This window comes from Apis cerana, linkage group LG2 (assembly GCF_029169275.1).
Source record: "Apis cerana isolate GH-2021 linkage group LG2, AcerK_1.0, whole genome shotgun sequence".
Lineage (NCBI taxonomy): Eukaryota > Metazoa > Arthropoda > Insecta > Hymenoptera > Apidae > Apis > Apis cerana.
In genome coordinates, this window is record NC_083853.1 from 8,693,788 (window position 1) to 8,718,545 (window position 24,758).

The window sequence follows — 24,758 nt, forward strand, 5'->3', positions numbered from 1 at the left end:
ACACACTTTACGCAACAAATTCGACCATCAAAAGAAGGAGAAGAAGAAGAAGAAGAAGAGCACTTAAGAAAGAGTCATATACGATCCCCGGGAGAGAACGATGTAATGAAACTTCAGCTTAAGAACGCATTAAGGAACGAACACCTCGTAATCAGCGGCCCTTCCAGCTTGCGCCGCATTCTGTCGCGCACTTTTCAGTTAAATATCGCCGGGACGGGCGCGTTTCCGCCGATTTATCGCGGTTTATCTCTGAGATACTCGATCACCGATGCATCACCCGTTCTCTTCGTCATATGTCGGGGCGGATGAGCACACTGAAACGAGGATTTAATTATCCTTCGAGCGAACGATCTCCTTTTTCGTCCAAGGATATATCTTGGAGGATTCGACGAGGAATAGCAGATGGTATCGCGAACCGCGGTTAAAACGCGGACAGGTTCCAAAGGGACAAGCGTTAAAAACAGGAGGAGGTCGATAAAGTCGAAAGACGAGTGGAAGGTGAGACAACGGTCGAGTTTTACGAGCGGTTTTGTCGCAACGATTTTCGACAGGAGAATTGCTGTGGCCGGTGGCGTGCGCAACTTTTTTGCCCCGTTAAGACAACCGACGACAGAGGGAAAAACAACGTTTCGCCCGTTTCCCCGACATTGCTCCACGGTTTATCGTTTTATCGCCGTGTTTAGGTAAGGCGGTAAAACTCACTCGCTACTACCGAGATTTAACTGGGACTTATCCGGGAGAAGAGGGATGATAGACGTAACTGCAAATGGACCATACATGATGAAAAGATGTTACGTTTATCACGTTACGTTATTTCGTATTTCTCGTATTTCTTCAATTGTGGCGATTTGTAGAATTTTTTTCTTTTTTTTTATAAAAATTTATTTGTTTTTTATTTGATTTTGTTCAAAAAATAAATTTAAAATAAATTTAAATAATATATATATTTCTACGAGCATAATATTACGGTACAATGTGTGGAAAATGTTACGAGCACGATTATAAACACGAACGCGGCACAAGAAACGATAACATTGGTGTATTGTTGACATTCAAATTATCGATTTACCGGAGTCGTTTTCCGGACACCGAGCAGAACGGACGTATTATTCTTCGTTCCTCGCAAGAATATCGTATTGTTTAATAGATTAATTAATTTTGTTTAAATAATTATAAATTATAGTGATTATATTAGTGATTATTGTGATTATTGTAAAGAAAAAGTGCATCGTTAAAAAACGAGTGGGTGTAAAAATTGTGGATAAAAAATTTGAAGTGTAATTTTTTTTAAAATTCTTACAATTATGAAAATATTTAAGTTGCGTCATCGAAGTTTTTTAACGAGTTGAGTAATGACAAGAGTTTAATCTATTTTCCACTCGATCGATTCGAAATCGAACACCGGAAATTGATGCTTCTGTAACCATTCAACCACGCACAGTGTCCTCTTTTTTTAATTGTCTTCGTCCTTCTATTGAGTCTAGCCAGACCATTACTCACGTTAGTCGGTTCTACACAAATTGATTCCAAAGGATAATTAGAAACGAGAAACACTTACAACAGAGGCTTCCTCTCACACATGCACCTCCTATTATACCCGGTGTACTTTTTTTTTCAAAGCAGTTGAAACAAAACGCAAGTGTAGTTCGAGCTTTTCGAGTTCTAACCGATTCGGTCGAAGTCGAGCTCAAAGTGCAATTTCTCCCTTAATCCGGTCCAGCAGGATACCATTCGACCAACTTTAACTAATTTTAACCGAGCTGGAAGCCGTTCCACGATGGTCATTTTCCTCCTCTGTATATCGAAGTTTCGTTAGAACCACGGAATTACTTCGAGTTTCGGACTAAACGTTCAACGTGTCCGCTCATGTCCGCTTAACTCGTCCCTAAAATCATTCTCCTCCCGAAGAACCTCCATTTTCTAAAAGTTATCCCCCTCGAGTTTCATCAAACGAACTCGAATCGAACCTGAATGATCACCGTGCCGTGGAATTATCCCGTCGTTAGCCAACGATATGCCAATGTTACCAGCATTCTCGTTGTGTCGCGCATTTTTCACAAACGAGGCTCGAGAATTCCAGGCCGTTACACTCCTCGAGGCTTGTCCTTCATTCTCGTATTTGCGTATCGACGTGTCGTTAAACACGATTATTTATCTTCGTCAAACGCTCCCCGCGCGTCGTTCATGGACGCATTCCCGCAGCGAGGCTGCCAAAGAAGCACGAGCTCGCGCTTATGATATATCGCGGCCTATTCAACTCGTGTACAAACTCTCGTAACCTCAACACGCAAGGTCGCGTCGTGTGGCTCTTCGATCGTCTCGCCTCCTCTTCGAATTCGATTCCTTTTTTCATCGCGTTTTTTTCCTTTTTCTTTCTTTTCTTTTTCCCTCAACGGCGTCTTTACTTACAGGAGGAATCAGCCTGGCGGGGAAATTAGGCTGGCGACACAATGGACGGCCAGGTATTACAGGATCCCCCTCGGTCTTAAAATCACCATCCATCACCCGGATCGGACGGTTGCCTACGTCTAATATTATTATCATAATGTCATCCTCCCCCCGTCCATTGTGGGAAGGGGATCGACGCCCCACAATGGCGCGAGAAACGCGCGAGATTTGTCTCGTTGTCGACACGTTTGACAAATAATAAATCGTTATACGCGCTTCGGCGTTATATCTCTTTTTTCTTTCCTTCCTACGCGAAGAAATTTTACGAAAGTTTCGTTGAAAGTATATATATCGATTTGAAGAAGAATAACAAGTTTCGTAATTATTACACTGTTGGAATAATAATCTTTGTTCGCACGGATCGAACATCGATGGAAATTCGAGTATCAAGAGGATCAAGAGAATTTCATCTTTGTGTCGCGCTTCTATCTCGTAGATAACTCGAAACATTGACAAAGGAGGCATCAAGAAAGGGGGATAATCGACATCGTTGCCCGCGATATTGCTTCGAACAGACTGCGGTAAGCAGGAATAGTGATATTTCACGGTAGCAGTGAGACACGGGCACACAGTGGAAGGGAGTCCTCCTCCCTGATCGAGCGTTTCTGCGGTTCTTATTGGGAAACTCGAGCGCGACATCGCGGGATCCAGAAGAGAAATAGGGTTCGAGAGGCATCTCGAGGTGATGGAGGGCAAGACTATAGCGAGCGAAGAGGATAAAGGATTCGAGGTTTAATATCTCACGGAAGGCTGGAGACTTGCATTTCTGCATTCTCGATGAACGATCTTGGCACGTTGATCTTGATGCCTCCAAGTTTTCCTATTCTCGCGGAAAGAGAAAGGAATGCAACTTCGTGAAGATTACTCCATTACGGTTGATCATCCTCTTTCTGGCAAAAGTGCATTATAATCATCGTATTAAAATTCTTGATTGCCCGCGTGGTTATACGTCTTCGTACGCGTTGCTGCAAACGAACTCCGCTCGGCTCGGTGTCACGTTGGCCGATCCTCTCGAGTCAAGTGACATAAACGATGATGCATGCATCGCCAAATGACAGCATCCATCCCCCATCCTTCCCAACGATTATCGCCGTCTCTCTCTCTCTCTCTTTTCCTTCTTTCCAATCCATCCTGCCCTCTCCCGATATGCCTCTCCCCCCGCGTTTTCCATCACCTCTCCACCTTCCTCCCACACCTTCCACGGTCGTGGATCCGTGAGTCTTTGACCCCTTGGGACAATCTCCAATCTCGAAACGAGGCATGGCGTTCCATACCATCGTCTATATGTCGTCGAAACGATCGAACGAGAAGAGGTTTCTCTTCTCTCTTTTTCTCTCTCTTGGACCAGGACGCCAATAAATCCTCGCAAACGAATATAAAGTGGCCAAGGCGTACGTTTGATTTCTCTATACAATACTTTCTAAGGGCGGGGGGGACATTGCGCGAGATGATCGATGCTACTCGTTTCCACGCTTAATTTAATCTTTCGATAAATAAACGATTTAGCGATTTATAAAACCCTATTTAAAAATCCATTTCACGGTATTGATCGATTCATATCCTCTTTCTTTTCTCCTTCCTCTATACTCTTCTTGAAAATTCTATTGAGAAATCATTGGAACCTTCTTCTGCAATCTCGAAAATACACGATCGAGAAAAAGAAAGAGACTTAGATTCGGAATGCATCCTTCTAAATTAAAATCGATTTAGACGAGGGGGGGCGAGGCAGGATCCGATAAACAGCTGACGGGCGAGTCGAACGGCCGGTAAACGGTGGTAAGAGCGACAGAACGCGAAAGGGGCGGCCACGGCTCGTTGTCGAAAATGCGGCCGTATATCGTAAGCATATTTCCACCGGATGGGTTAGGCGGCACAGGTTATCCGATGGTCCATTGGTCAGCTGGGGGTTAGTCGACCAGCGGCTAACTCTTGGCCCGGTTGCTCGTGTGAAATAGTAGCTGGCCAAGCTCCAACCTCGTACGTTAGTCCCTCGTTCGTACGTGCAACGAGAACGTACCTCCCATGGATCGGGGAAGTCTTCGTCTTCTCGCTTCGTCCCAACTTCCGCCTCCAACTTTCTCCTTCTCCCTCTTTTCCACATGGGTGCAGTCCCAGTCCGTACGCGCCCGTTCACACGAACAATCGCGATTCCGTTCCACCTTTCTTCCTCCCCGCGACACGTACAACACCGCGTGCACGCGACCAGGATCAGTTTGATCTATGAACGTCCTTTTATCCTCCTCAGATTCCACTGCGATTTCGCGCTAAAACGTGGAAACTTACGAGCCAGGTAGTCGCGCAGGTCAAGATATCGTTCAGGTTAAAACGGCGGAACTCGATCGAATAAAACTCTCCGAAAGAGTCTGCGAGTTAAACGGATCGAATTTTCCACCCGTTTTTCTTCCGTATCTGACTCGAACGATCGAAAATCGTCCGAAATTTTTGGCTTTGTTATCGTTGCACGGTATATCGTTGCTATTCATTGTTTGGAGGCAAGTGTTGACCGTTGTTCTTGTTTGGACGAAAGCGTAAAAATGCTCGGTCCTCCCCTCCCTCTCCCTCCCTCCTCCCCTCACACGCGGGAAATCGTCGGATAGGGAAATGCGGGACCTCTTCAAAAATGTTCGTTGGTTCGGAAAATTTCGAGTTTTTTTCGTAACGAGATTCGCGCGCACTCGTAGTACAGCGGGGATGAAGGGGAGGGGGGAGGGGGGATTATTAAACGGGTGATCCGCAGGAAAATGGAAAACGTAGGAAAACAAAAATAGGAGGGTTATACTTGCCGAGATGGCTGTACCCGTTCCCGGTTGAAAATAACGAACGTGCAACTTCGAAACTATAATTCCGAGCGACACGAATCCTCGTCCGCGCACCAGTTCGGCTTTGTGAAAATATTTGTGTCTTGGTAATTCATTGGTAATTCATTGGTAATTCGACAGTTAACAAGTTTCGCTCGCAAATAGAATTGTTGGAATAGCTCTGATTCGACGTAGCTATTCGGGGTTAGAAAATCGATCCGTGATGAAATAGAAATGCAGATATATATTGAAACAAAAGAAAAAGGAAAAGAAAAAAAAATAGTATAAAATAGCATATTATTTCGAGATTTTATTTGAAATCGAAGATATAATAATTGAATTTTATTTCTCATTCCGCAAAAAATTTCCAGTTTCGTCTCTCTAATTAATCCTCCGTTCTCTTCCTCCGCTTTTAATAAATCTATAATGCATTATTCTTCCCAGATTTTTAGAAGAGAAATCCGTTTTCGCACAAAGGCGGCCGCGCCACTTAACGTGCCCGAAACCGCCATTAACGCATCGGATATCGAAAATTTCGCGAGATCTTCAAACGAATCGTTCGCGTGCCGTGAAACGTGCTAATTTTCGACTCTCGAACAGGATTGCGTAGCGAAACTTTTGAAAACATTGTTATGTCGATACTCCCTGTGTGTTGTTTCGTTGCACCCGTTCGGTCGGGTTTCATTTAACGCCATTGAACGCTCGCCACTCCGCACGCTGTATAATGCGAATAGAATTACATAACGAGCTGTACTTCGTTGCAGGGTAATACAGTGATTGCTGTTTCGGCATGAATTAAGCCGGATTTTCGGCAAATCGTGTAAACACCCCTCCCGTGACTAGAAATTATTCGGCCGGAGTCAATAAATTGCGAATAGCGCGCAATATTATAACCGTAATTTGTAATTTTCTTCCGGGAATCGATTGCGTCACCGTCCATTTTTTAAAAGATCGATTTACGCGAAATCAATCCCCACGATCGCCGATTAAACTTGCAACGACCAATGTTGCTTCTCCGATCATCAACGATTCCCTCCAACGAATCCTCTGCAACGTACGGTTAAAACTAGCACAACGTTCGATCGAAACAACGTGACGCGCAATCGACAACCTCTCTCGATCCTATCCCGTGTTAACCGTCGCTCTCCTATCCTATTTATTTCCTCCCGATCGTATTATATTGCTCGATATCGATAGAGCCTCCGAGTTTCCTCCGCTCCCCGAGAGATAGGCAAAGTTTGCAGAAGAAATTCAATTGGCGTTGCGCTGAGGACGGCAGGCATTAGAATTCGCACGGTGGAGGGAAGGAGGTAAGAGGGGAGCAGGGAGCACGACTCTGGGGGGAGTCGCCAACAAAGAGGCAAGTCCGCTGCTCGTGACGTTTATCATACTTTATTACCTTTGCTTTCGAGCCTCATTGTTCATCCGTCTGTTTTGTTTCCGGTTTTAATTTGGACACCGGCCCTCCCTTCGCGATGCTCCCCCTCCCCCGGTCATTATCCCCCGAATGACGCGCCAATGAAGTTGGCACATTATCATTTTCCGTTTCCCTTTCCTATCCAGACGCATTAAATGCAGCAGCTCGGTCAGCCCCGATATTTATATCTCGGGGCGGGGAGGGAGGGAAGGAAGGATGCATCGCGGTCGTTCGCGTGCATTCGAGCGCCCGCGTAGGATGACAGTCGGAGGAGGATGCATAAAAATGGGAAATAATTGCAATTGGGGAATAATTTGAGTTTCGAGATTATAAATCAACATTACTTTCGATCGCTTCGTGGAAGTTTATGTCGATTTGGTTAAAATATTATCGTATATTTCATCATCGATTATCTATTGTGATTGGACGTTTTTTAAATTAAATTATTAGAACGGATTGTCAAAAAGTAGAAATTGGAAGGAATGTCGAAAACATGTTCTAAATTTTTCATCGCGCAATAATAACGATTTTACGAAAATGAAGTGCGCGTATACACAGAGAATCTCATTCATGTACGTTTCCGTTAACAAACCACGGACAAAAACGGGTGTTCACGATTCAATTACGATCGCCAACACAAAACCTTTTGTGTTGCCCCGGGGAAAAAATGCAACTTTGTTACGGGAGAAAGCAGCACGTTTCCACGCGCGATGAAATTAATTACGAGGGTTACGCGGGACCGGATATTTCGAATATCGTGAAAAATGTTTCCATGTTGCGATACATCAAATTAGAAGAGGAAGCAACCAGCCAGTGCTGGGGATCGCGCGTAATCGAAATCATCCTCTTTCTTGATTACTTAAACGATTCTTAAACGATTCTCTTCGTCGCGTCTTCGAATCGAAAAGAAAAGAATCTAGGAAAGGAAAATTCCTTTCGTCTCGCGTGCTCTCTCTTCTTCCGCCTTTGAAATTATTTTCGAATCAATCCGAGGTCCCCGGACGACGGACGAGAAGACAGAGAAGCCATCCTATTATCCGCATTGTTATTCCCCTTCCACCTCTTTTTCCTCGTTCGACGGTGGGTGAACGGTTTTCCAACGGCTATCTCTTTATTTCCTTCGTGAATACAATGTCGAAGATTGCTGTCTCCAGGCCGGGAAAGATCGCACGGTGAATTAGCCGGCCGATTAAACACGAGTTTTGACAGCAATTTCCTGTCATCGACATTTGTTCCGCTTCGCGTCCCCCCATAACGCAATAATGACTCGTCTCTTTCTCCTCTGTTTTCCTATGTCGATGCAATTAGAGCGCCGCCGTACAAGAGAGCTCGAAGAAAGAGAGAGAGAGAGGGAGGAAACTTGATTAATTGGAGATTTCCTTTCAGGCTGATACGCGGTGTTATTAATCGGTCTGCTTAACGTCGTTTCACGATAGCTATCGATGTAATTTTTCCTACAAATATGCCAGAATTCTTATAATACATATTTATAACCGCAAGAGATAAAGGAAAAAGTAGAAAGAAAGTGGAGAAGGCAGAGAAACGTTGTATTTCGTATTAATCGTGGTGAAATGGAACGCGAGCTCGAGAAAAACCGCGAAACATTAGAAAATAACTCGTAAATCTTGCGGGCCTATATGCATCAAGCCCTTTCCGGGGCGAAAATATATTATGCAATCAGGAATAGGGGAAGTAGTCTTGCGGCGAAACAGTGGCGGGGGAAAACGGTGAGGAAAAATGAGCCGCATAACCGGATATATTCAACCAACGCGGCCTGCAGGTGTTTCTTTCGCAACTGTTGGTTTCGTGAAACTGGGTCACGACTGCGATCGGCAAAAATTTCCAACCCCCCTCGCGCTCGTTAACCGTAACTATCCTACGAAACGGAACGAGTATATCGAGGGGGGAAGGGAGGGGGACAGAGAGAAGGTGAATCGAAAATTCACGCACGCGTACACGTTTGAAAGAGCTTTTCCAGCCTGTTTCTCGGGCTTTTGATTAAAATCAAAACTGATTTATTCCCGTGATTTATTCGCTTCACCTCCCCACGACTATGCTCTCCCTCTCCTTCCTTCCTTCCTTCCTTCCTTCCTTCCTCCTACGTTGATACGCAGTTTCAGTTTTTCGTTTCGATAAACTTGCCTAATTCGAACGTCGATTCTCCTTTTTCCACGAGGAAATCTATTACCAACCAATTTTTTCTTTTTTCAGATCAATTAACGAGTGGCCGTTCTATACGACACGATTCCTCCTCGAATTTCGACACTGGCCATCCTATACAGGAATCGTTGCAACGTTTAACAACCGTTCCGCTCCCGTCGCTCTTTGACACCGATCAACGATTTTCGGCTTCGATATATTGACCTTTTCCTTCTTTTTTTCTTTTCTTTCCCCTTTTGCCGCCGTCCGTTTCCACGCTTCCATATTTCCGTGGCGGGATCGCGACTTCTCCATTAATATCTGGTGACGGGTCGCGCGAGATAACGAATTCACGACACGGTTATGGACTCTCCCCCTTCGATCGACAACGATAACGTCTCTACGTGGCGTTCACAGAGTTTTCTATCGACTTCGCCTGTCTTCTCGAAAACCCAATTCGAACAATCGTAAACGTTTCGACACCGGTCCACGAGGAATTAAACTGGACGATCGACCAGGATTTTTGTGTATCAACGGGCGGAATTACTATGCATAAACGTCGAATAACGCCCGGATTAAAATCGTACGACTTGCCCCCCTACAGGACAAAGCTCGGAGCGTTTTTCGCTCGAAAATGGCCAGCGCCACTTTTCGGCTTCTCCCTTTAAATCGTATAAATTCTCATTAGCGCGACAATGCTGTTTCATCGATTTCGTCGCCGGAATCCCCTGCGTTGTTACAAACGTTTTCCACCGTGCCGCTCGCCCACGTTTTATTTAATATTTTACGCGTCTCGTTAACGTGCCCGCCGTGATTCATCGGTCGGCCAGCCAAATTCGTGACGAGTCTCGGATTTGTTTGCGAATTTGTGATGAAAAATTTGTTAATCCCCTCCCCGAATAATTAAAAATTGTAGGGTACACGCGTGTTTATTATTAACAAATTAAATCACCTAATCTCGATTTTGAATAAGCGAATAATTCGACCGATCGGGCAAAAGAAAAAAGAAGAGTTATTAAATAAAACAATTCAATTCCACAAAAAAAAAGGATCATCGTCAACACCCTTTATAGAAAGGAAGGAAACATTCCCATTCCCACGATAAGATTGCGTTCGGCTATCTCGTTGGCGTTATCGAAACTTGACTTTTAGTTTATGCAGCAGCTCGCTCTATCAAGCGTTATCTGTGGCCCGGTCGTCTTCCCAGGCGGCTTGGGAGGCTTTTCCGCATGCTTTATTCAACGTTTCGTTGGATATTTATGGAATTTAAATGTTTTTAAATTCGATACACCGAGCTGGGCCTTAACGCGCGCGGCGCAGCCCTTTACGGGCGCGAACGAGCGGGCCGTCGCCTGTATCGAACCCTCGACCGCCGTTGATCGATGATAATGAGCTGATAGAGGAGACGACAATTACCGCTATTAGCTCCAACTCTCGTCGACGGAAGACGAGAGACGCACCGTCGAGTATACAATCCCGGTAGACAATGTTGTTAAGACGAGTCTGTCCTCTGAAGAGGAGCGTGGATGCATCCGCGTGGATGACACGAGCAGCGCAAACAGAAATTTCCGCGGCGGTCATGCATAATGGATGAATCGTAGCAAACCCATGGAAGTATTATCGATCGACAGGATCTACGTTTACGGCTTTTCGTGACGAAACTTTCGACGCGGTGGATTTCGTGTCGAAGAAGTTGCGAAAGATTAGATAATTATCGGAATTTCCCAAGTTTTCGATAATCTGATCAACACTCGCGAGACACGCTTCTACCTAGTAGAAAAAGATCATCGATTTCGATAGTGTTTTCGATCTATTAGATGAATAGGTGTGATTTGTTCATTAAATATCGACGAAGAAGAGAAGATTTGAGAGGAATAATTTGGTTAATGAGAAGACAACTTTTTGTACAGAACGATCTTATGAATAAATCAAGATGAGTCTAAAATCAACTGTTACAAACAAAAATATCCATTATTTTTTCTCTTGACTTCCTCTTAAAAAAAAGAAAAAAGAAGAAGAAAGGGAAATCCTTGCGCAACACGTTTCTTCAACAAAGTGTTCTTCTTATATTTAATAAATGCGTACAGTTGTTTTACGCGCGGCGTAAGAAAGCTTGGCCGCTAATCACCGTTGCTTTCTTCTGTGCGTGGTTCAACCGCGTATTCTTTTTCATCGGGGCTGATATTCCACCCGGTTGAACCCGGGGTATTTCGCCTAATTAGCTACGCTCACGACGACGGTTTCCGGGTGTTCGAGAGTTTTATATCCACGGTAGAGATATATATATACACGCGCGCAGGGTAGGCAGAAGGGGAAAAAGAAATTCCCACCCTCGTGGAACAATGCTTTGCTCGGTGGATATGTTACGTTCGGTTACAAGACCACGTGCTTTAACAAGGGCCGTGTTTAGACCGCCACGATCAGGTCGGGGATCGCCGGAGAGAGGGAGAGAGAGAGAGAAAGAGAGCCGAACTAAACCTGCTGATGTTAATTATTTTTACGAAATCGAGTGGTGCCGGTTCTACCTTTTTTGGGGGAAACAACCGCAAACACAACGGAGAGGCTACCGGATCTCGTGAAAATACTACCGCCTGTTTGCCTTCTGGGCTAATGATATAACGATGAATGGCCGTCGTATTTCGGGATAGCTGGAAGGGAAACGTGGGATTTAGGAATATACTGGTAGATTTTTTTTTTTTTCATGGACACGAATATAACAACACGAATGGATAGAAAGTTGTACGAAATGTAAAACAGAAACAGACGTACATCCATCTCGAATATGCCGAGGATAAATTTCGAATAGGTAAATTGAAGTAAATTGTCTGGGGAGTGAAACACGAAACATAGGGAACTAATTAAATTTGGTTTTGAATGTTGTTTAACTTTACATAGTTGCGCGCGGAATTTTGAAATGGAGAAGGAAACGAGGAGGATACGTTTACACGATTTCGTGGTGAGGTGTGGTGCATTTGGAGGAGACCGAGATTTTCCTTCGTATTCTTCGTGATGTCGATGAATGTGTACGCTTCTCATTTAACTGACGAGGTTATCGGGAATCAGAAGGAAAGCATCGTGAAACGATACGTAACATTCTCGAGTTGGTTGAAACGGGGGATCACTGCGAAAGAATTCTCGCGACACGAGAACGACAATTTTCCGCAATCAAAAAATCTTTGCCGATGTTCAAATCTTCGACTTCCCCTATGCAGAAACGTTCTATCGTAACGATCCGTGATTTTGTCCGATTCTATTGGATCCTTGTTTCTTTCGGCTTGGAAATATTCTACTTTTTCTACATCTTTTTCCTTCCATCGTTTATCCCCTTTCAATTCTCGAGATTTCTATCGTTATTTTAATATTTTCCTTTTTTCGTTTCGAAAACTTCTTCTCGCGTGTTTTACACCAAACTTTCGTTCGATTCGTTTTCCATTAATGTAACGAGTCCGTTGTTGTAAGGTATATAAGAACGTGATTTAATATACGCTTTAATATTTTGCATGTTTCTCGGATATATTTGTTGGATACTGTTCACACGTTTTAATTACGAAAGAATCCGCAGCCTGATAATTACTTTAATTCTATTACAAGTTTCAAAGGGTACTATCAAAAACTGAGTTAAAATTTAATTAACGAAAACAACATTTAACGAAAAGTTTGGCAAACTAATTAAAGCACGAAGAAACATTTAATCGATCTCTCGCGGCATCCGCTCAAACTACCGCCACAATAAACGACCGAATCGAATTACACGGTGAACGCAATCGATGGAGGGTAAAGTGTCCTCAAATGTTCTCAAGAAGATTTTGCATTTCAAATTAACTTTGGCCAATGAGTATTCACGGGGAATATAACACGGTTGTGTACGCTCAACGGCCGGAATCAAATGATATTCCAGATTATAGGCGGCCGATCGATTCGATAAATCCTTTGGTCCGTCAGCGCCTGCCTAGCCCGCATACCTATAATGCGAATCGCGATCTATTGACTCGCGTACGCATAATAGTCCTCTCAGGCTAATGCGTATACCGCGGTGCATCACAACACCAACGTCTTAGGATAATCTACGTCAAGCCGCAGGATCGGCGCAGCTGCAATAGACGTGCGGCTTTACCCATTGTTTTACCACGAAATAACGATCGATAATTAATTGAGCGTGCGATAATAGAGCAAAATATCGCCATCCATGCTTCGATAAATCGTTCACTTTTCATAAATAATAACACAGAAGTGGAAAAAGTGGACTTTCCTTGTACGTATATCGAAATTGGCGCGAATAATTTACAAAAAAAATTATCTTCATCGAAGAAAATTCATTACATGATACTTCCGAAACTTCGTCACCAGATTAATATCATCAATCAATCGCGAAGCAAAGAAATAATTCGTTCGGACAAATTTTGAGGAATGCAGAAATTGAATACCCGTCAATGAGAATCCTCATAAACGATTCGAAGAAACCTCGAAACCACGATGTCAATTATTTACCACCCGAACCAAACCCAACAAGAACAAGCTTCCCTTGCAACGCAGACACGGGAAAAGAACGAATCGATCTACGAATCGCGTGCACAGCTCCGCGTGGCTCCGCAAAAGAACGAAACCCGAGATCGTTTCTACCAATACGGGGGACATTAGCCGTAAAGGGGGAGGGGGAGGGGCAAGTTTTTCGCGCCCCTTTAAAGTTTGGCGGTGCCCTTGGCCACGATCACCCAGTATGCGACTTTTATTGCTAATACAATCTGTTTCGTCGGATCCGGCACGACGGTGGAACGTTGCGGTCTCCTTGGTCGACGAAGAAGGCGTCGATGTCTGAGGGGGGAAGGGAGGCTGACGTACACGGAAAATATGGAGAGGCAGAACGAAGAGAGTGGACTATCCGTCGACGAGGCGCCGCGCGTGGTGAAACGTGGTCGAACGATGGAGGCGGAGAGGTGGATATGGCCATCGAGGAGGGGGAGGGAGGACGCGCGGATGGTAGTTTTATGCAAGGGACGATCGTTAATCAATCACGGGGGTCCGTGAGTCGAGTCTGTGGCCCGGGTGTCACGACCGGAAGGGCGGGAGTGATCGAAGGAGAAGAGAGGAGGGAGAGAGGGAATAGGGACGATAAATATTGTTTTTGCCACGATCCTTGGGACGTCCGCGGAGCGGCCAGCTCTCTGAGCGAGCTCGAGAGTAGGGGGAGGGGGTAGGGGGTGGCGGTAAAGGAAAAAAAGTTTCGAAGTTGTTGGAACCTGTTTCGTGGAAGACCGTTTTTACGCCCCCGCTTTCGTGCTTCGTTTTATTTCTTTGGCCGCCTTTGACTTTGGCGATCTCGAAAGTTGGTGAGCAGCGCTGACGCGAGATCGATTTCGAATTATCGCGTGGTCGCGTTATTTCGCGAAAGTGAAAGATGGGAGGAAGATGTGCATTTTAACTCGGGAAGCATCGAGGCGTGAATATGTGTACGTGTAGTTGGCATAATGTTGTGATAATGTTGAGGGTAAATGAGGATAAAATTAATAGGTGATTATGCAAATTGTTGGAAAATATGTTAATCGATGTAAGATAAGATACAAAATTATCCTCGTGCTTGTACGTTATTACGAGGATTCACCTAAAACGAATGGTCGGAAGTTAAGTCAGTTGTTTGTGTTATTTAGAGAGAAATAAGAATATTTTAAATATATAATTTTTTTTCTTTTATATGAGAGGATAATAATTCGAGAATAAATGATAGCTTTGCCAAAAAATCAATGAGACGTATATATATATATATATATATATATACGTTGTAATGGAGGATGAGGATATAAAATGGAATAATTTTTAAACTTTGCCTCTGGAATTTAATTTAGCTATAACCCCGTTGTAGAAACTACATATTCTGTTATTTGAAATATTAGTCCATTGTTTCGGTCCATTGTTTTTTATCATTGTAAAAATTCCGTTATATCAAATATTATTTTACTGCTTGGTATTAATTCGTTAATTAAGGAAATTAATTTAATATAGATTTAAAAAAAAAAACGTCATTTCTCTTCTCGTCGATTCAATAAATCGATTGAAAAGTTTATTTACGAATTGAAATCGTTGTTGCACTACTTTTTACCGATTATATTCCGATTATCGATATTTTCAACAATAAATCGAACATTTGTATTTATTAATAATCATAAGCCCGAACGATACGAGTTTCATTTATTACCGGATCCAACATTCTTTGATAATCATTAACCCGTCAATAATTCATCATTTCAATTTTGACATTTCTCAATAATGAATATGAATTCCATAAATACACTATATCCCATTTTATTTAATGCACGAATAATATCTCCTTTAAACACGATAATTAATCATACGATTCTACGCATTTTATTATTTCTTCTCCATCGTTGCATATATATATATTTATCCCAATTCCAAGTGTCACGTTTCAATACTTGGATACAGAATAAAACGCACGCGAAATTACGAAACGACCGTATCGCAACAAAATAATCACGATAACCGGCACGATCTTAACATTCGAGATACGGTAGATCCACAAATCTCCCCCGCCGACAGACGGAATGCGCAAACAAGACGACATTGCGAAACCGTGCGGGCCGTGGTTAATCGTGCGCTTTTCCCGCGGCCGGATCCGCAGGCGTAACGCGGCTCGGATCGGTTATCGATCAAAGGGAAGTCGAGACAGGGCCGAACAACGAATTGCCCCCCGGGCCAATTCGCAGCCAAGGCGTGGTCTTTTCTCCACGTCCGTTAATCTCCTGCAACCGCTCTAATCGCGGCAATTCGCGTCCAATACGATCGTATCGGGCTGCCACGCAATGCTCGCGGGAGCGCAAGAGTCCGGTAGTGACCGATAGAACCGGCTAATCGTTCACGAATACTAATTACACACCTCTAATCACCGATTCCGCGAAACTGCGCGTCGATCGTGCCCGACACGCCTCATTCGATAATTCCCTCTGCCGCTGCCGCTTCGTTACTTCGATCGGCTCCATTTTCCGGCCAGCGGAAGTAAAGTTCGATAGTTTTCTTCTTGAAAAGTAAGTCGACGGATCGGCCGATTAATGAAAAAAATTAATGTGGTATCGAGGACGAGAAAATTTTATTTTATAATAATTTATTATCTCTTTATATATCGTTTAATCCTTTTTAAATTTCATTGTATTCAAGTTTGAGAGTTATAATTTGTATCCCGCGTAAATATTTTCTTCAAGGTAAATCGAGAGCATTTTTCTTTTTTCTTTTTCTTTTTTACAGCCTCTAAAATATTATAATACTGTGTTTATTGTTCTGTCCCGGGCAATCTCAATTAATTACGAGATTTTTTTTTAGCAAAAAAGAGAGGGCGTCACGTTAACGAAGATTATTTTTCCTTGTTCAAAGTCTCTCAACCCGAAAAGCGGGTTCATTATTGATACGCCTCGCCATTTTGTCGACGCCTTAATGCCCCTCCACTCTTTAATGACGGCGTTAATAAGGATGGTGCTGCGCTACTTACGTGCTAAAGGACGCGACGAGGACGGAGGTAAACTGGTACACGGACTTAATTACTCGTTGTCGGGGAGAAAAAGTGATAATCGGTGCTGCTTACTCACCTGTAACAGAAAAGGGAGGGAAAAAAATGTTCGGTTATTAATTGATTTATCGAGTGAGCATTAAAGAGAAAATGTTAAAAGGGGGGGCCGTGGTTTATAAGGACGTTTTATAAGGAAACGGGCGGAATAATTGAAAAGAAGGAACGAAGGAAAGCCTCTCTCGATGGCACTTAAGCCGCTGTTCCTTTTTTTGGCCAGACGGTCCCGCGAATACCGCTCGAGGAGGCTTGATTAAAAACGTGATCGTGAAAATTTGGAACACGATCATTTATCGACGTTTATTAAGCAATTTGATGGAAGATAGCGAATTGGGGAGGGGAGGGGGATTTAACAGAGATTTGATTGACGGGGCTCGTTAATGTAATACATTAGAGCAAATTGAATTACCTTCTTTGCTTTTAATTATTCAAAATAACGAGTATCGATAATTTCATTAATAAAAATTAATAATAATATTATTATTTTTTCCTTTTTCGTTTTCAGTCAATATTTTCCTCTTAATTAATTCTCGGGAAGGAGAAAAATTCATTTGAAAAAAAAATAATAAAAAAATTATTCAACATGTGTACGTAAGGGCCGTTCTCGTTTGCGTTATCGCAAAGGAAAGAAGGACTAATTATGACGCACGGTTTTTAACAGTGGAGGCAGAGAATGGAGGCGTACTCTCATTCAAATTAGCCGAGCTGCATAAACGAGGTGGCCAAGTGGCGTGGACGCGATATCCTATCGCGGATGAGTTTAATAGCGTTAATATTAACTAAGCAAACGAGCGAATGGAGTCATATCAGTTGTGCACGCACGTGTATCGTTGGAACGTGCGTTCTATCGTTAAAGTTTGCACGTTGGAAGGCGTACACAACCGTTCAACTTCCCTCCTGTTATAATTGTAACAAATATTATCCGTTCAACGAAATAAGCTGGTAGTCGAACGTTTTATCCAGCTAATTGATAATCGAGAACGATCTTTCGATTTAAATGTTAAATGTTAAATAATCGATGACAAGTGGAATTTTGAAAGAAACATTTGATGATATCGATAACATTGATGAAATTGCAACAATTTAAATAAAAATTATTTTATTTCTAAAAGATGCAATTCTTTCTAGGAATCGATAATTAAATAAGAAGAAAAATTATAATTTGAGAGAAGAAGAATTAAAGTTATACAAAAGAAAGAAAGAGAGAAAGAGAGAGAATAAAATGAACAACCTTGAAAAAGTAGAAACATTAAGAAGATTCTACGAAAATAATTACTTCCGTTGTTTTCTCCTTACTTCTAGAATCGTTTTGATTCGAGATCAAGACATACAAGCGAAACCTAATTAATTATTCCAGTTTAATGGACATCAACGTTGAAAACAACGTGCGTTCACAATGCGTCGGATAGAAATTTCAAAAGGAAATCTCGTTTCACCGGTATACCCGTTTGCATATCGCGTCAACGTTCGCTCCTTTGTTTCTTTTGGCGGATTATAAGGCGGGGAATCTTATTAGCCGACGAGGAAAGCGGCGCCGATCTTGGAAACGCGACAAAAAAGGATTCGATTCTTTAACGAATTCTCGGGACAATTAACGGCCCCGTTGACTCCATTTCGGAATGATCGTTGTAATGGTCTCATCAAATTATCGTTTCGAATATCGTTCCTCCGAAATTAACTTAATCTAAATATCCGTGCGGCCGTTCCACAGGAGTTGATAACGCGATCGAAAGAAAAAAAAAAAAAGAAAAAAATCCCTCCTCGCGAGCGAAAACCTGTCCAATTTTCAAGTAATGCGATTTCAAGAACAACCGAATCGAGCGCGAAACAGCGCGGAGGAATCCGGCGTAACCGGTTCTTAATAAAAATGAAATCAAATTTTACAGCTTCGATCCCCCCGATTCACTACTCCCGATCCAACGAGCACGATCTTAAATTTCCAATCTGAAACTTTTGCAACAACACGCCTCCTCCATAAAAGAGGATAGGAACGAAACCGCATGTACGTATTCCCCTTGGAATAGGCCGGTTCTTCCCGTAACGATTGCGTAAATCGGCAATTTCCTATTTCGCGCTTCTCCAACGTTAAAGTCGTTCGTAAACACAGGTTCTGTGTCGAAAGATCGAGGGAGAGGGGGGGAATCCTCTGGATAGTGGCCGTTTAAAAAGAGAGAAAGAAAAAAAAGAAATCGATGGAGAGAGAAAGAGAGAAGGCTCCGTAAATCGGCGAAGGATAATCCTGATGGGGCGCGCTGGTTGCGCGGCAACCAAAGCGGCGATGATTCAAAAATCGTAAAAGAGGAGGAGGAAGCGCGAAACGGCCGATGGTGGAGGGAAAGTTTCGAAAGCGGGGTCCCGACGATTTTTATTCGACGGCCCGTTCCTAATTGGACGGGACCGTGGTGGCTGCTACCTTTCGCTAATTTATTTATCGACAGAACGACGGGCCGACGCGCTTTCTGAACCTCTTCTTCGCAGCTGGCCAATTTAATCCGCAGTTACGTGCTTCCCTTTCAACCGGGGATTAATCCTCTGGTCGGTAACGGTGATGCTTGTTATTCTGACGATATTGTTTCACCGTTTTTTGCACGATATTTCTCTCTCTCTCTTTTTTCTCTTCCCTTCCCCTCTTCGTTTTTATTTCCTTGTTTGGTTACCACTACGGAATATAACCGTGAACTTTTGTCGTAGAACGCGTTGTCCAAGCATTGTAAACGTTTAAAATATAACAAATTCTATGCTCTTTTTTCCCTCACAGTTAAGACCAATTTCTAATACATGGTTTCTGTTTTGTAGATTCTACGAGGGAGATTCCACTTCGATTCCGCGTATATCTATTAAAAACTGTCCTTCATTCTCTCAGCCTCGCAGGGGGAAAAGAAACGCGAGGGGAGAAGGAAGAGAGAAAGGGAAAAGGACGGCATCCTTAATGGGAAATTTGTGTTTAATCCGTGTGTTGACAAGGGAGGGATTCCCGTAGCGGTCCATCGATGATCCACCATTTCCACGGACGAGCCTCCTTCTTCGGCACGATGAAATTCAATCCGCAACCGGAGGATTCTCTCTCGTTAGGGATTACGCCTTTCGCTCCTTAAAATCCTGCCTCGTCGGCCCCGTATTGTCCCGCCGTAATAAGGTATTTTAATTGGTGGTTGTTATTATGTTCACCAGCCGGCCTGGATCCTGCCTCTCTTCGGGCTACCATCGACATAATCCGAGAACGGGAAGAAGCACGGGCAAAAAAGAGAATCGAGAGACGGAAGAAGAAGAAAAAGAAGAAGAAGAAATAAGAGATGACCGTCTCTCTCTCTCTCTCTGACTGCTGCGTCCTTCAGGAAACAAAAACGGAGAGAAGAATGAAAAGGGAAATGGAACGAAGTTCGCTAGCTCGAGGAAAGAGAATGAAAGAGTGTGGAGGCCGTACCATAATGCTCGCTACCATATACAACATGGCGCGGAGAGGAAAGACAGCATCGGTTCGTACGTCGGTGACCAAGGGTCAACCAGATACCGAGCGGGCTCTGTGTTTCGAATGCCTCGCGCCCGATTAATTGCACGCTGGCCAAGATTTATCGGGCGGGGATGAGAGCACGACTGAAACGGTATTCCGGCGCTCGTTCTTTGCAGCGGTAATTGCCCGGTACCGATTACTAATTGCTCGTACTCTCGGCCCACGGTGCCGGTTGACCGATTTGGGGGAGCGCGGCCGCGATGAAAATGCCAGGAAACGAAGCATGTGACGACCGACACGGTGAAAGTATTTCGTTACGGGTCGACAACAGGTTGGCCCGACGAATCTTGCAGGATCTTGCACCAAGATCTCGATGAATCGATGAGATGTTTTAAGTGGAATTGAAATCCAGCCACGGTTTATCACACGTCGTGCTCCGCCTTCCTTTTTCTGGGGGCAATTTTCAGAAGCAGAAGGCTCTCCGTGTCGTAGAGTCGAGTGAAAAATTCTCGCGCGATGGTCATTTGTAAATAATGAAACGCGTTTCGAAATTGAAGCCCTCAGACGGCTGGAACTTTCGGAAAATGAAGTTGGAAAGCCACAATGTATAAGTACCCCTGCAAGGGCGCATATTTGAGTAGCCATTAACGGCTTTGGCCGTGGTTGCTTGTCAGTCGATAAAAGTTTTCATCTCGTCTCTCTTTCTCACTGTCTCTCTCTCTCTTTCTCTCTCCTTATTACCTTCCTCCTCGTCTCTCGCAGGCGTCTTTCTTTCTCGTGTCCTCTCGTCATCCTCCTTCTCTTTCCCGCCCATTTCCATCTCGCATTCTCTCTCCGCCCATCTTCATCGGTTCGAAAATTCACCAACGCGAAACTCCAAACGACGGACCGTGTCCTCGCCTATACCAGGATTTCCACTCCTGTGATAGAGACGGCGGCGTGAATGTCGGTGCGTTAATAGACTTGAGCTTAACTTCTCCGCTAATGGCCACCACGGTCAAATTTGATATCCATTAAGCATAATGAGATAATAAAGTCGCCGAATGATCGTCGTTGAATTAATGGTTAAGTGAAATAAGGATGCTCGAGAAGTAACCCGGTTAAAATCAATCAACAAGAAACACGTGGAAAACCATACATAGTCGAGATTCTTAATTCGCAAATTTTTATTAGAAATTTTCAATCACGTTGTTGTGAAAACATACTTCCTCGTATTCCTCTTTCCACGATTCTCCTCGTTCCACGATAACTAGTGCCTTAAGAATTCGAAGCTGCGTTATGATAAATAAAACTTTCCTTTGACCGTTTCTTTTCTTTGTGTCCGTTAATAAATATATCAAGTTGTTTGTCGTTTTAGCAATTGTTAATATTTATTCAGGCGTTGTCCAATTTTTTTTTCTCTCCCCAAAGTGAAAGAAAAACTGGGAGGACTTTGTAATCCGATTTTTGAGAGATAAATCGTTGGTTGAACATTTTTGAGTTAAGCGCAGACAGAGACAAATAGACGTTTCCGAATAATTTTTATTTCGATGATCATTTAACGCCGTCTCGCACACGAGCTCGTGCAATAAAAATTTTTTGTCATCCTTTGTAAGAAAAATTGTAAAAAAAAATAATTCCGAAGGATTTAACCACGTCTCCGCATCGCTACGTACGAAATGAAATATAGATGCTGCGAGCTGAAGAGATATAGTATTGAAAATTTGTCAAAAGAATCGTTTCGAATCCCTTACAAATCATGTTGGTTTCGAAAAATATTACTCGGCTACGATAAAAAATCATCGCGCCCCCGTTCCTTCCACGTTTGACTTGCACGTGGATCCTGACCCCCGTGTGTTCTACGCGGTGCATAGAATACGCGCTTTTTATCAAAAGAATATACATGGCGGTGGGGAAATAAATAAATGCAGATTTCTGCCAGGGATTTTTCATTATCCGCGGATACGAGAGAGCCGGACACGCGTCATAAATCAGCGCCACTCTCAGCGTTCGTATAGAAAAATAAATGAACTTTTACGAAGTTTCATTCGTCCCTCGAAACTCCGTGGACACCGCGTATATCACCGCCGTCATCCCTCTCTCCATCTCCATGATTCGCGGAACGTGGAAAAGAGAGAGAGAGAGAGAAAGAGAGAGAGAGAGAGAGAAGTGAGCGCAAATTAGATTAAAGCTCGATAATTAAAACTAGAGGTTCGACGGTGTAATCTGCTGATGAAAATCTGCTCTGGTGTTTCGCCTCGTGCGCGCTAGCCAGTGTAGGTAGCCAGTTTCGATTTTATTTAAAACGCGTTAAACAACTTCGCTGCGGTTAATGCGACCGTCCATAAATCGCTTGGATGGGATAAAAGTTATCTATACTTCGGTCGCGGCCGATCGTTTTGGGATCAGGTTATTACGCTTTGCCCACTTATTCAACCGGGGTGTACTTTCAGCTATCAAGCGGATCGCTGATATTTTGAAACTGGATTAAAATATTGTGTCGAACAGGCGGGAAGAAAATTAAAAATATCGTTAATTTTAAGATGTTAATTGAAAAATAATGAAATATCGTTTGTTGTTAACGATGTTATTTGGTTATTATACGAGCTGAGCTCCTATAAATCTTTCATTTATTAATTATTTTCGTTGGGGATGTTTTATAGCTGCACAGAAATTTCGCGTCACCGTTTCCTCGCTACGAATCGCTTCTTTATAATTGGAGAATTCGATCAATTTAAATCACACTCTCCGTCAAAATGATTTAATTAGCGTGACTCGAATTAATTAATTAGACATAGTTCAAAAATATCTTTATTCGAACTTAAAAATTTATCCTGTGACCAATTAATTAACTAGCTACTTCGATAATTAATCATTGACTTAATTGTCAATCGAACTTTCGAACCAATATATACAGTATTCACGAAGAAAATGTTTCAGATATAGATAAACGGGAAAAGAAGAAGTTTCAACAAATAATAAAAATATTTTATTCGACACTACTGAGAAAAAAAAAACATAATTCTTAAAATCAGGACTCGAATTCTACAAATAAAACGTCGCGAAGCTCTTTATCTCTTATTTGATTGATCTCGATTATTGTTCCCGTTCGTCGCGCAATAAACGAACGCTGCAAACGCTCTCTTCGATTCTAAGGCGATTGCCACGATTGCCGCTACCTTTATTTCTCGCAAACAATTCTGGTGGAAACAAGAGGAAGCAATAACATCGGTGCTCGACGTCAAGATCGAGGCAGGAATTCAACGAACCGGTCCACCTCGGTGACGATCAATCTCCTCCTACTTAAAATCATGAAAATAAACGGACGTTCGCGTGATCGATTCGATATTGGTTCTCGATTTTCTTTTTTTCTTCTTTTTTTCCCCCTACTTGGATGGATACGTCGTGGTCCCATTTACCTGATCGATCCACTCAGGTAAATTAGCCAATGAGAATTAACGATCTTACAACGATCTTACTCGAACGACTGCGATATTATTACACGATAAAATAGACGTAACAAGCTCCATCGTTTCCTGCTACATCCTTGGCGAAAGGAAAAATAAACTCTGTTTGCGAGATATTGAATTAGCTGGCAATCTCGATTGGATTAAATCCGCGAATCATCGTTAACGATACATCTAATCGTGGAAAAGTTTTCATGGCTTGTCAAATCGCTCGTTTCGTTTATTTTCCACGAATGTTCGGGTGATATTCTACGATTGAGATGAGGCGAATCTAATTTCTAACCGGTGATGATGGAGAAGCAGAAACATTAATTTTATCGTTCGTTGAAAAATGATTCAAACTCTCTGGAACGATTAAATAATCGCGCTTTCGTCGTTTCTCCAATGATCGGGATCGAAGAATCGAGAACGAGGAGGATCGTTGGAAAATACAGGCAACATATCGAAATCGCTATTCGTTAAATACCTGTTCCTGGACAACGATGTTTCAACTTATACGAATCTCATTTCCCCGGTTTAATTACCGGCCCCTCGTTCACGATACTTATCTTCATGTTAAAATAATTAACGAAAGTGGCATTGGCGAATTTAATAACGATTAACAAGATTATTACCCCGTGAAATATAATTTCAACGGGGCGGATCAATCAAACCCGTACTCGAATTTACCCACCTGCACGGATTTATACGGTTTTAATTAACACCGGTGAAACACCGGTCATAATCCCCCGGACATGGAAAAATCCGGCGATAAACTTACTCGAATTCGTACCTCTCTCACGGACAACGTCTGTTAAATTTTCCGTAATCCGTCCATACGTGATAGCTTGAACCCTTCTCTCCCTCCCCCCTCCCCCGCCCTGATCTTTTCCATTTACTTTCTAATCAACGGTACGACCCGTTTTTTGATCTCCGCCACTCGGCCGGAATTAGGAACGGTCAATATGTGCTTCGATTTCTATTACCGCGAAAGAATGTGATCCTATCGGCGCGTGATGAGTTTCAAACGAAATAACAGCGGAATTCCATAGATAGAATTCTCGTTAACGGATTCCGACGTACGTGCATACACGGTTGCCCTCTATCCTCCCTCGATAAATCGATTCGTCCGCTCCTTTTCTCCATTTCCGCCAATTTCGTTCCAATGCTTTTCCACCGTTCCCACCGAATAAGGACTCGTTACAGCGCGAGCCCTGGAACGTGGTGGTTGCAACACAACGTGGATGAAAATACGGAAACCAGTGCATGCCCACTTGAACGTAGCACGGCCCGAATCGTCCGCGTAAACGTGGACAGGTGGTCGAGGGGAAAATTATGGAAACTCGGCCGTGAACTGCGACACTTGTCGCCCAACGTTTCTCCAGTTTTATTCGCTCCAGTGGATTCATTTTTTTGCGAAGTTAAAATTAAGACAATATTAATTTGGTAATCGTCACGAATATTAAGATTATTAATTTTTCTACGTGAAATTTTCGCATTTTCAATGAAA

General features: G+C 43.0%; 2 long non-coding RNA genes across 2 annotated transcripts in view; one reads left to right on the forward strand and one right to left on the reverse strand.

Annotated features, from left to right (window-relative positions):
- LOC133665663 (uncharacterized) overlaps nucleotides 1-24,758 on the reverse strand; it is a 423,051-nt gene that overhangs the window by 152,050 nt on the left and 246,243 nt on the right. The gene's annotated exons all lie outside the window — the stretch shown is intronic.
- LOC107996733 (uncharacterized) lies at nucleotides 1,066-2,674 on the forward strand. The gene is made up of 2 exons (XR_001765863.3): nucleotides 1,066-1,344; nucleotides 2,412-2,674. It is a non-coding gene; the product is annotated as an uncharacterized LOC107996733 (long non-coding RNA).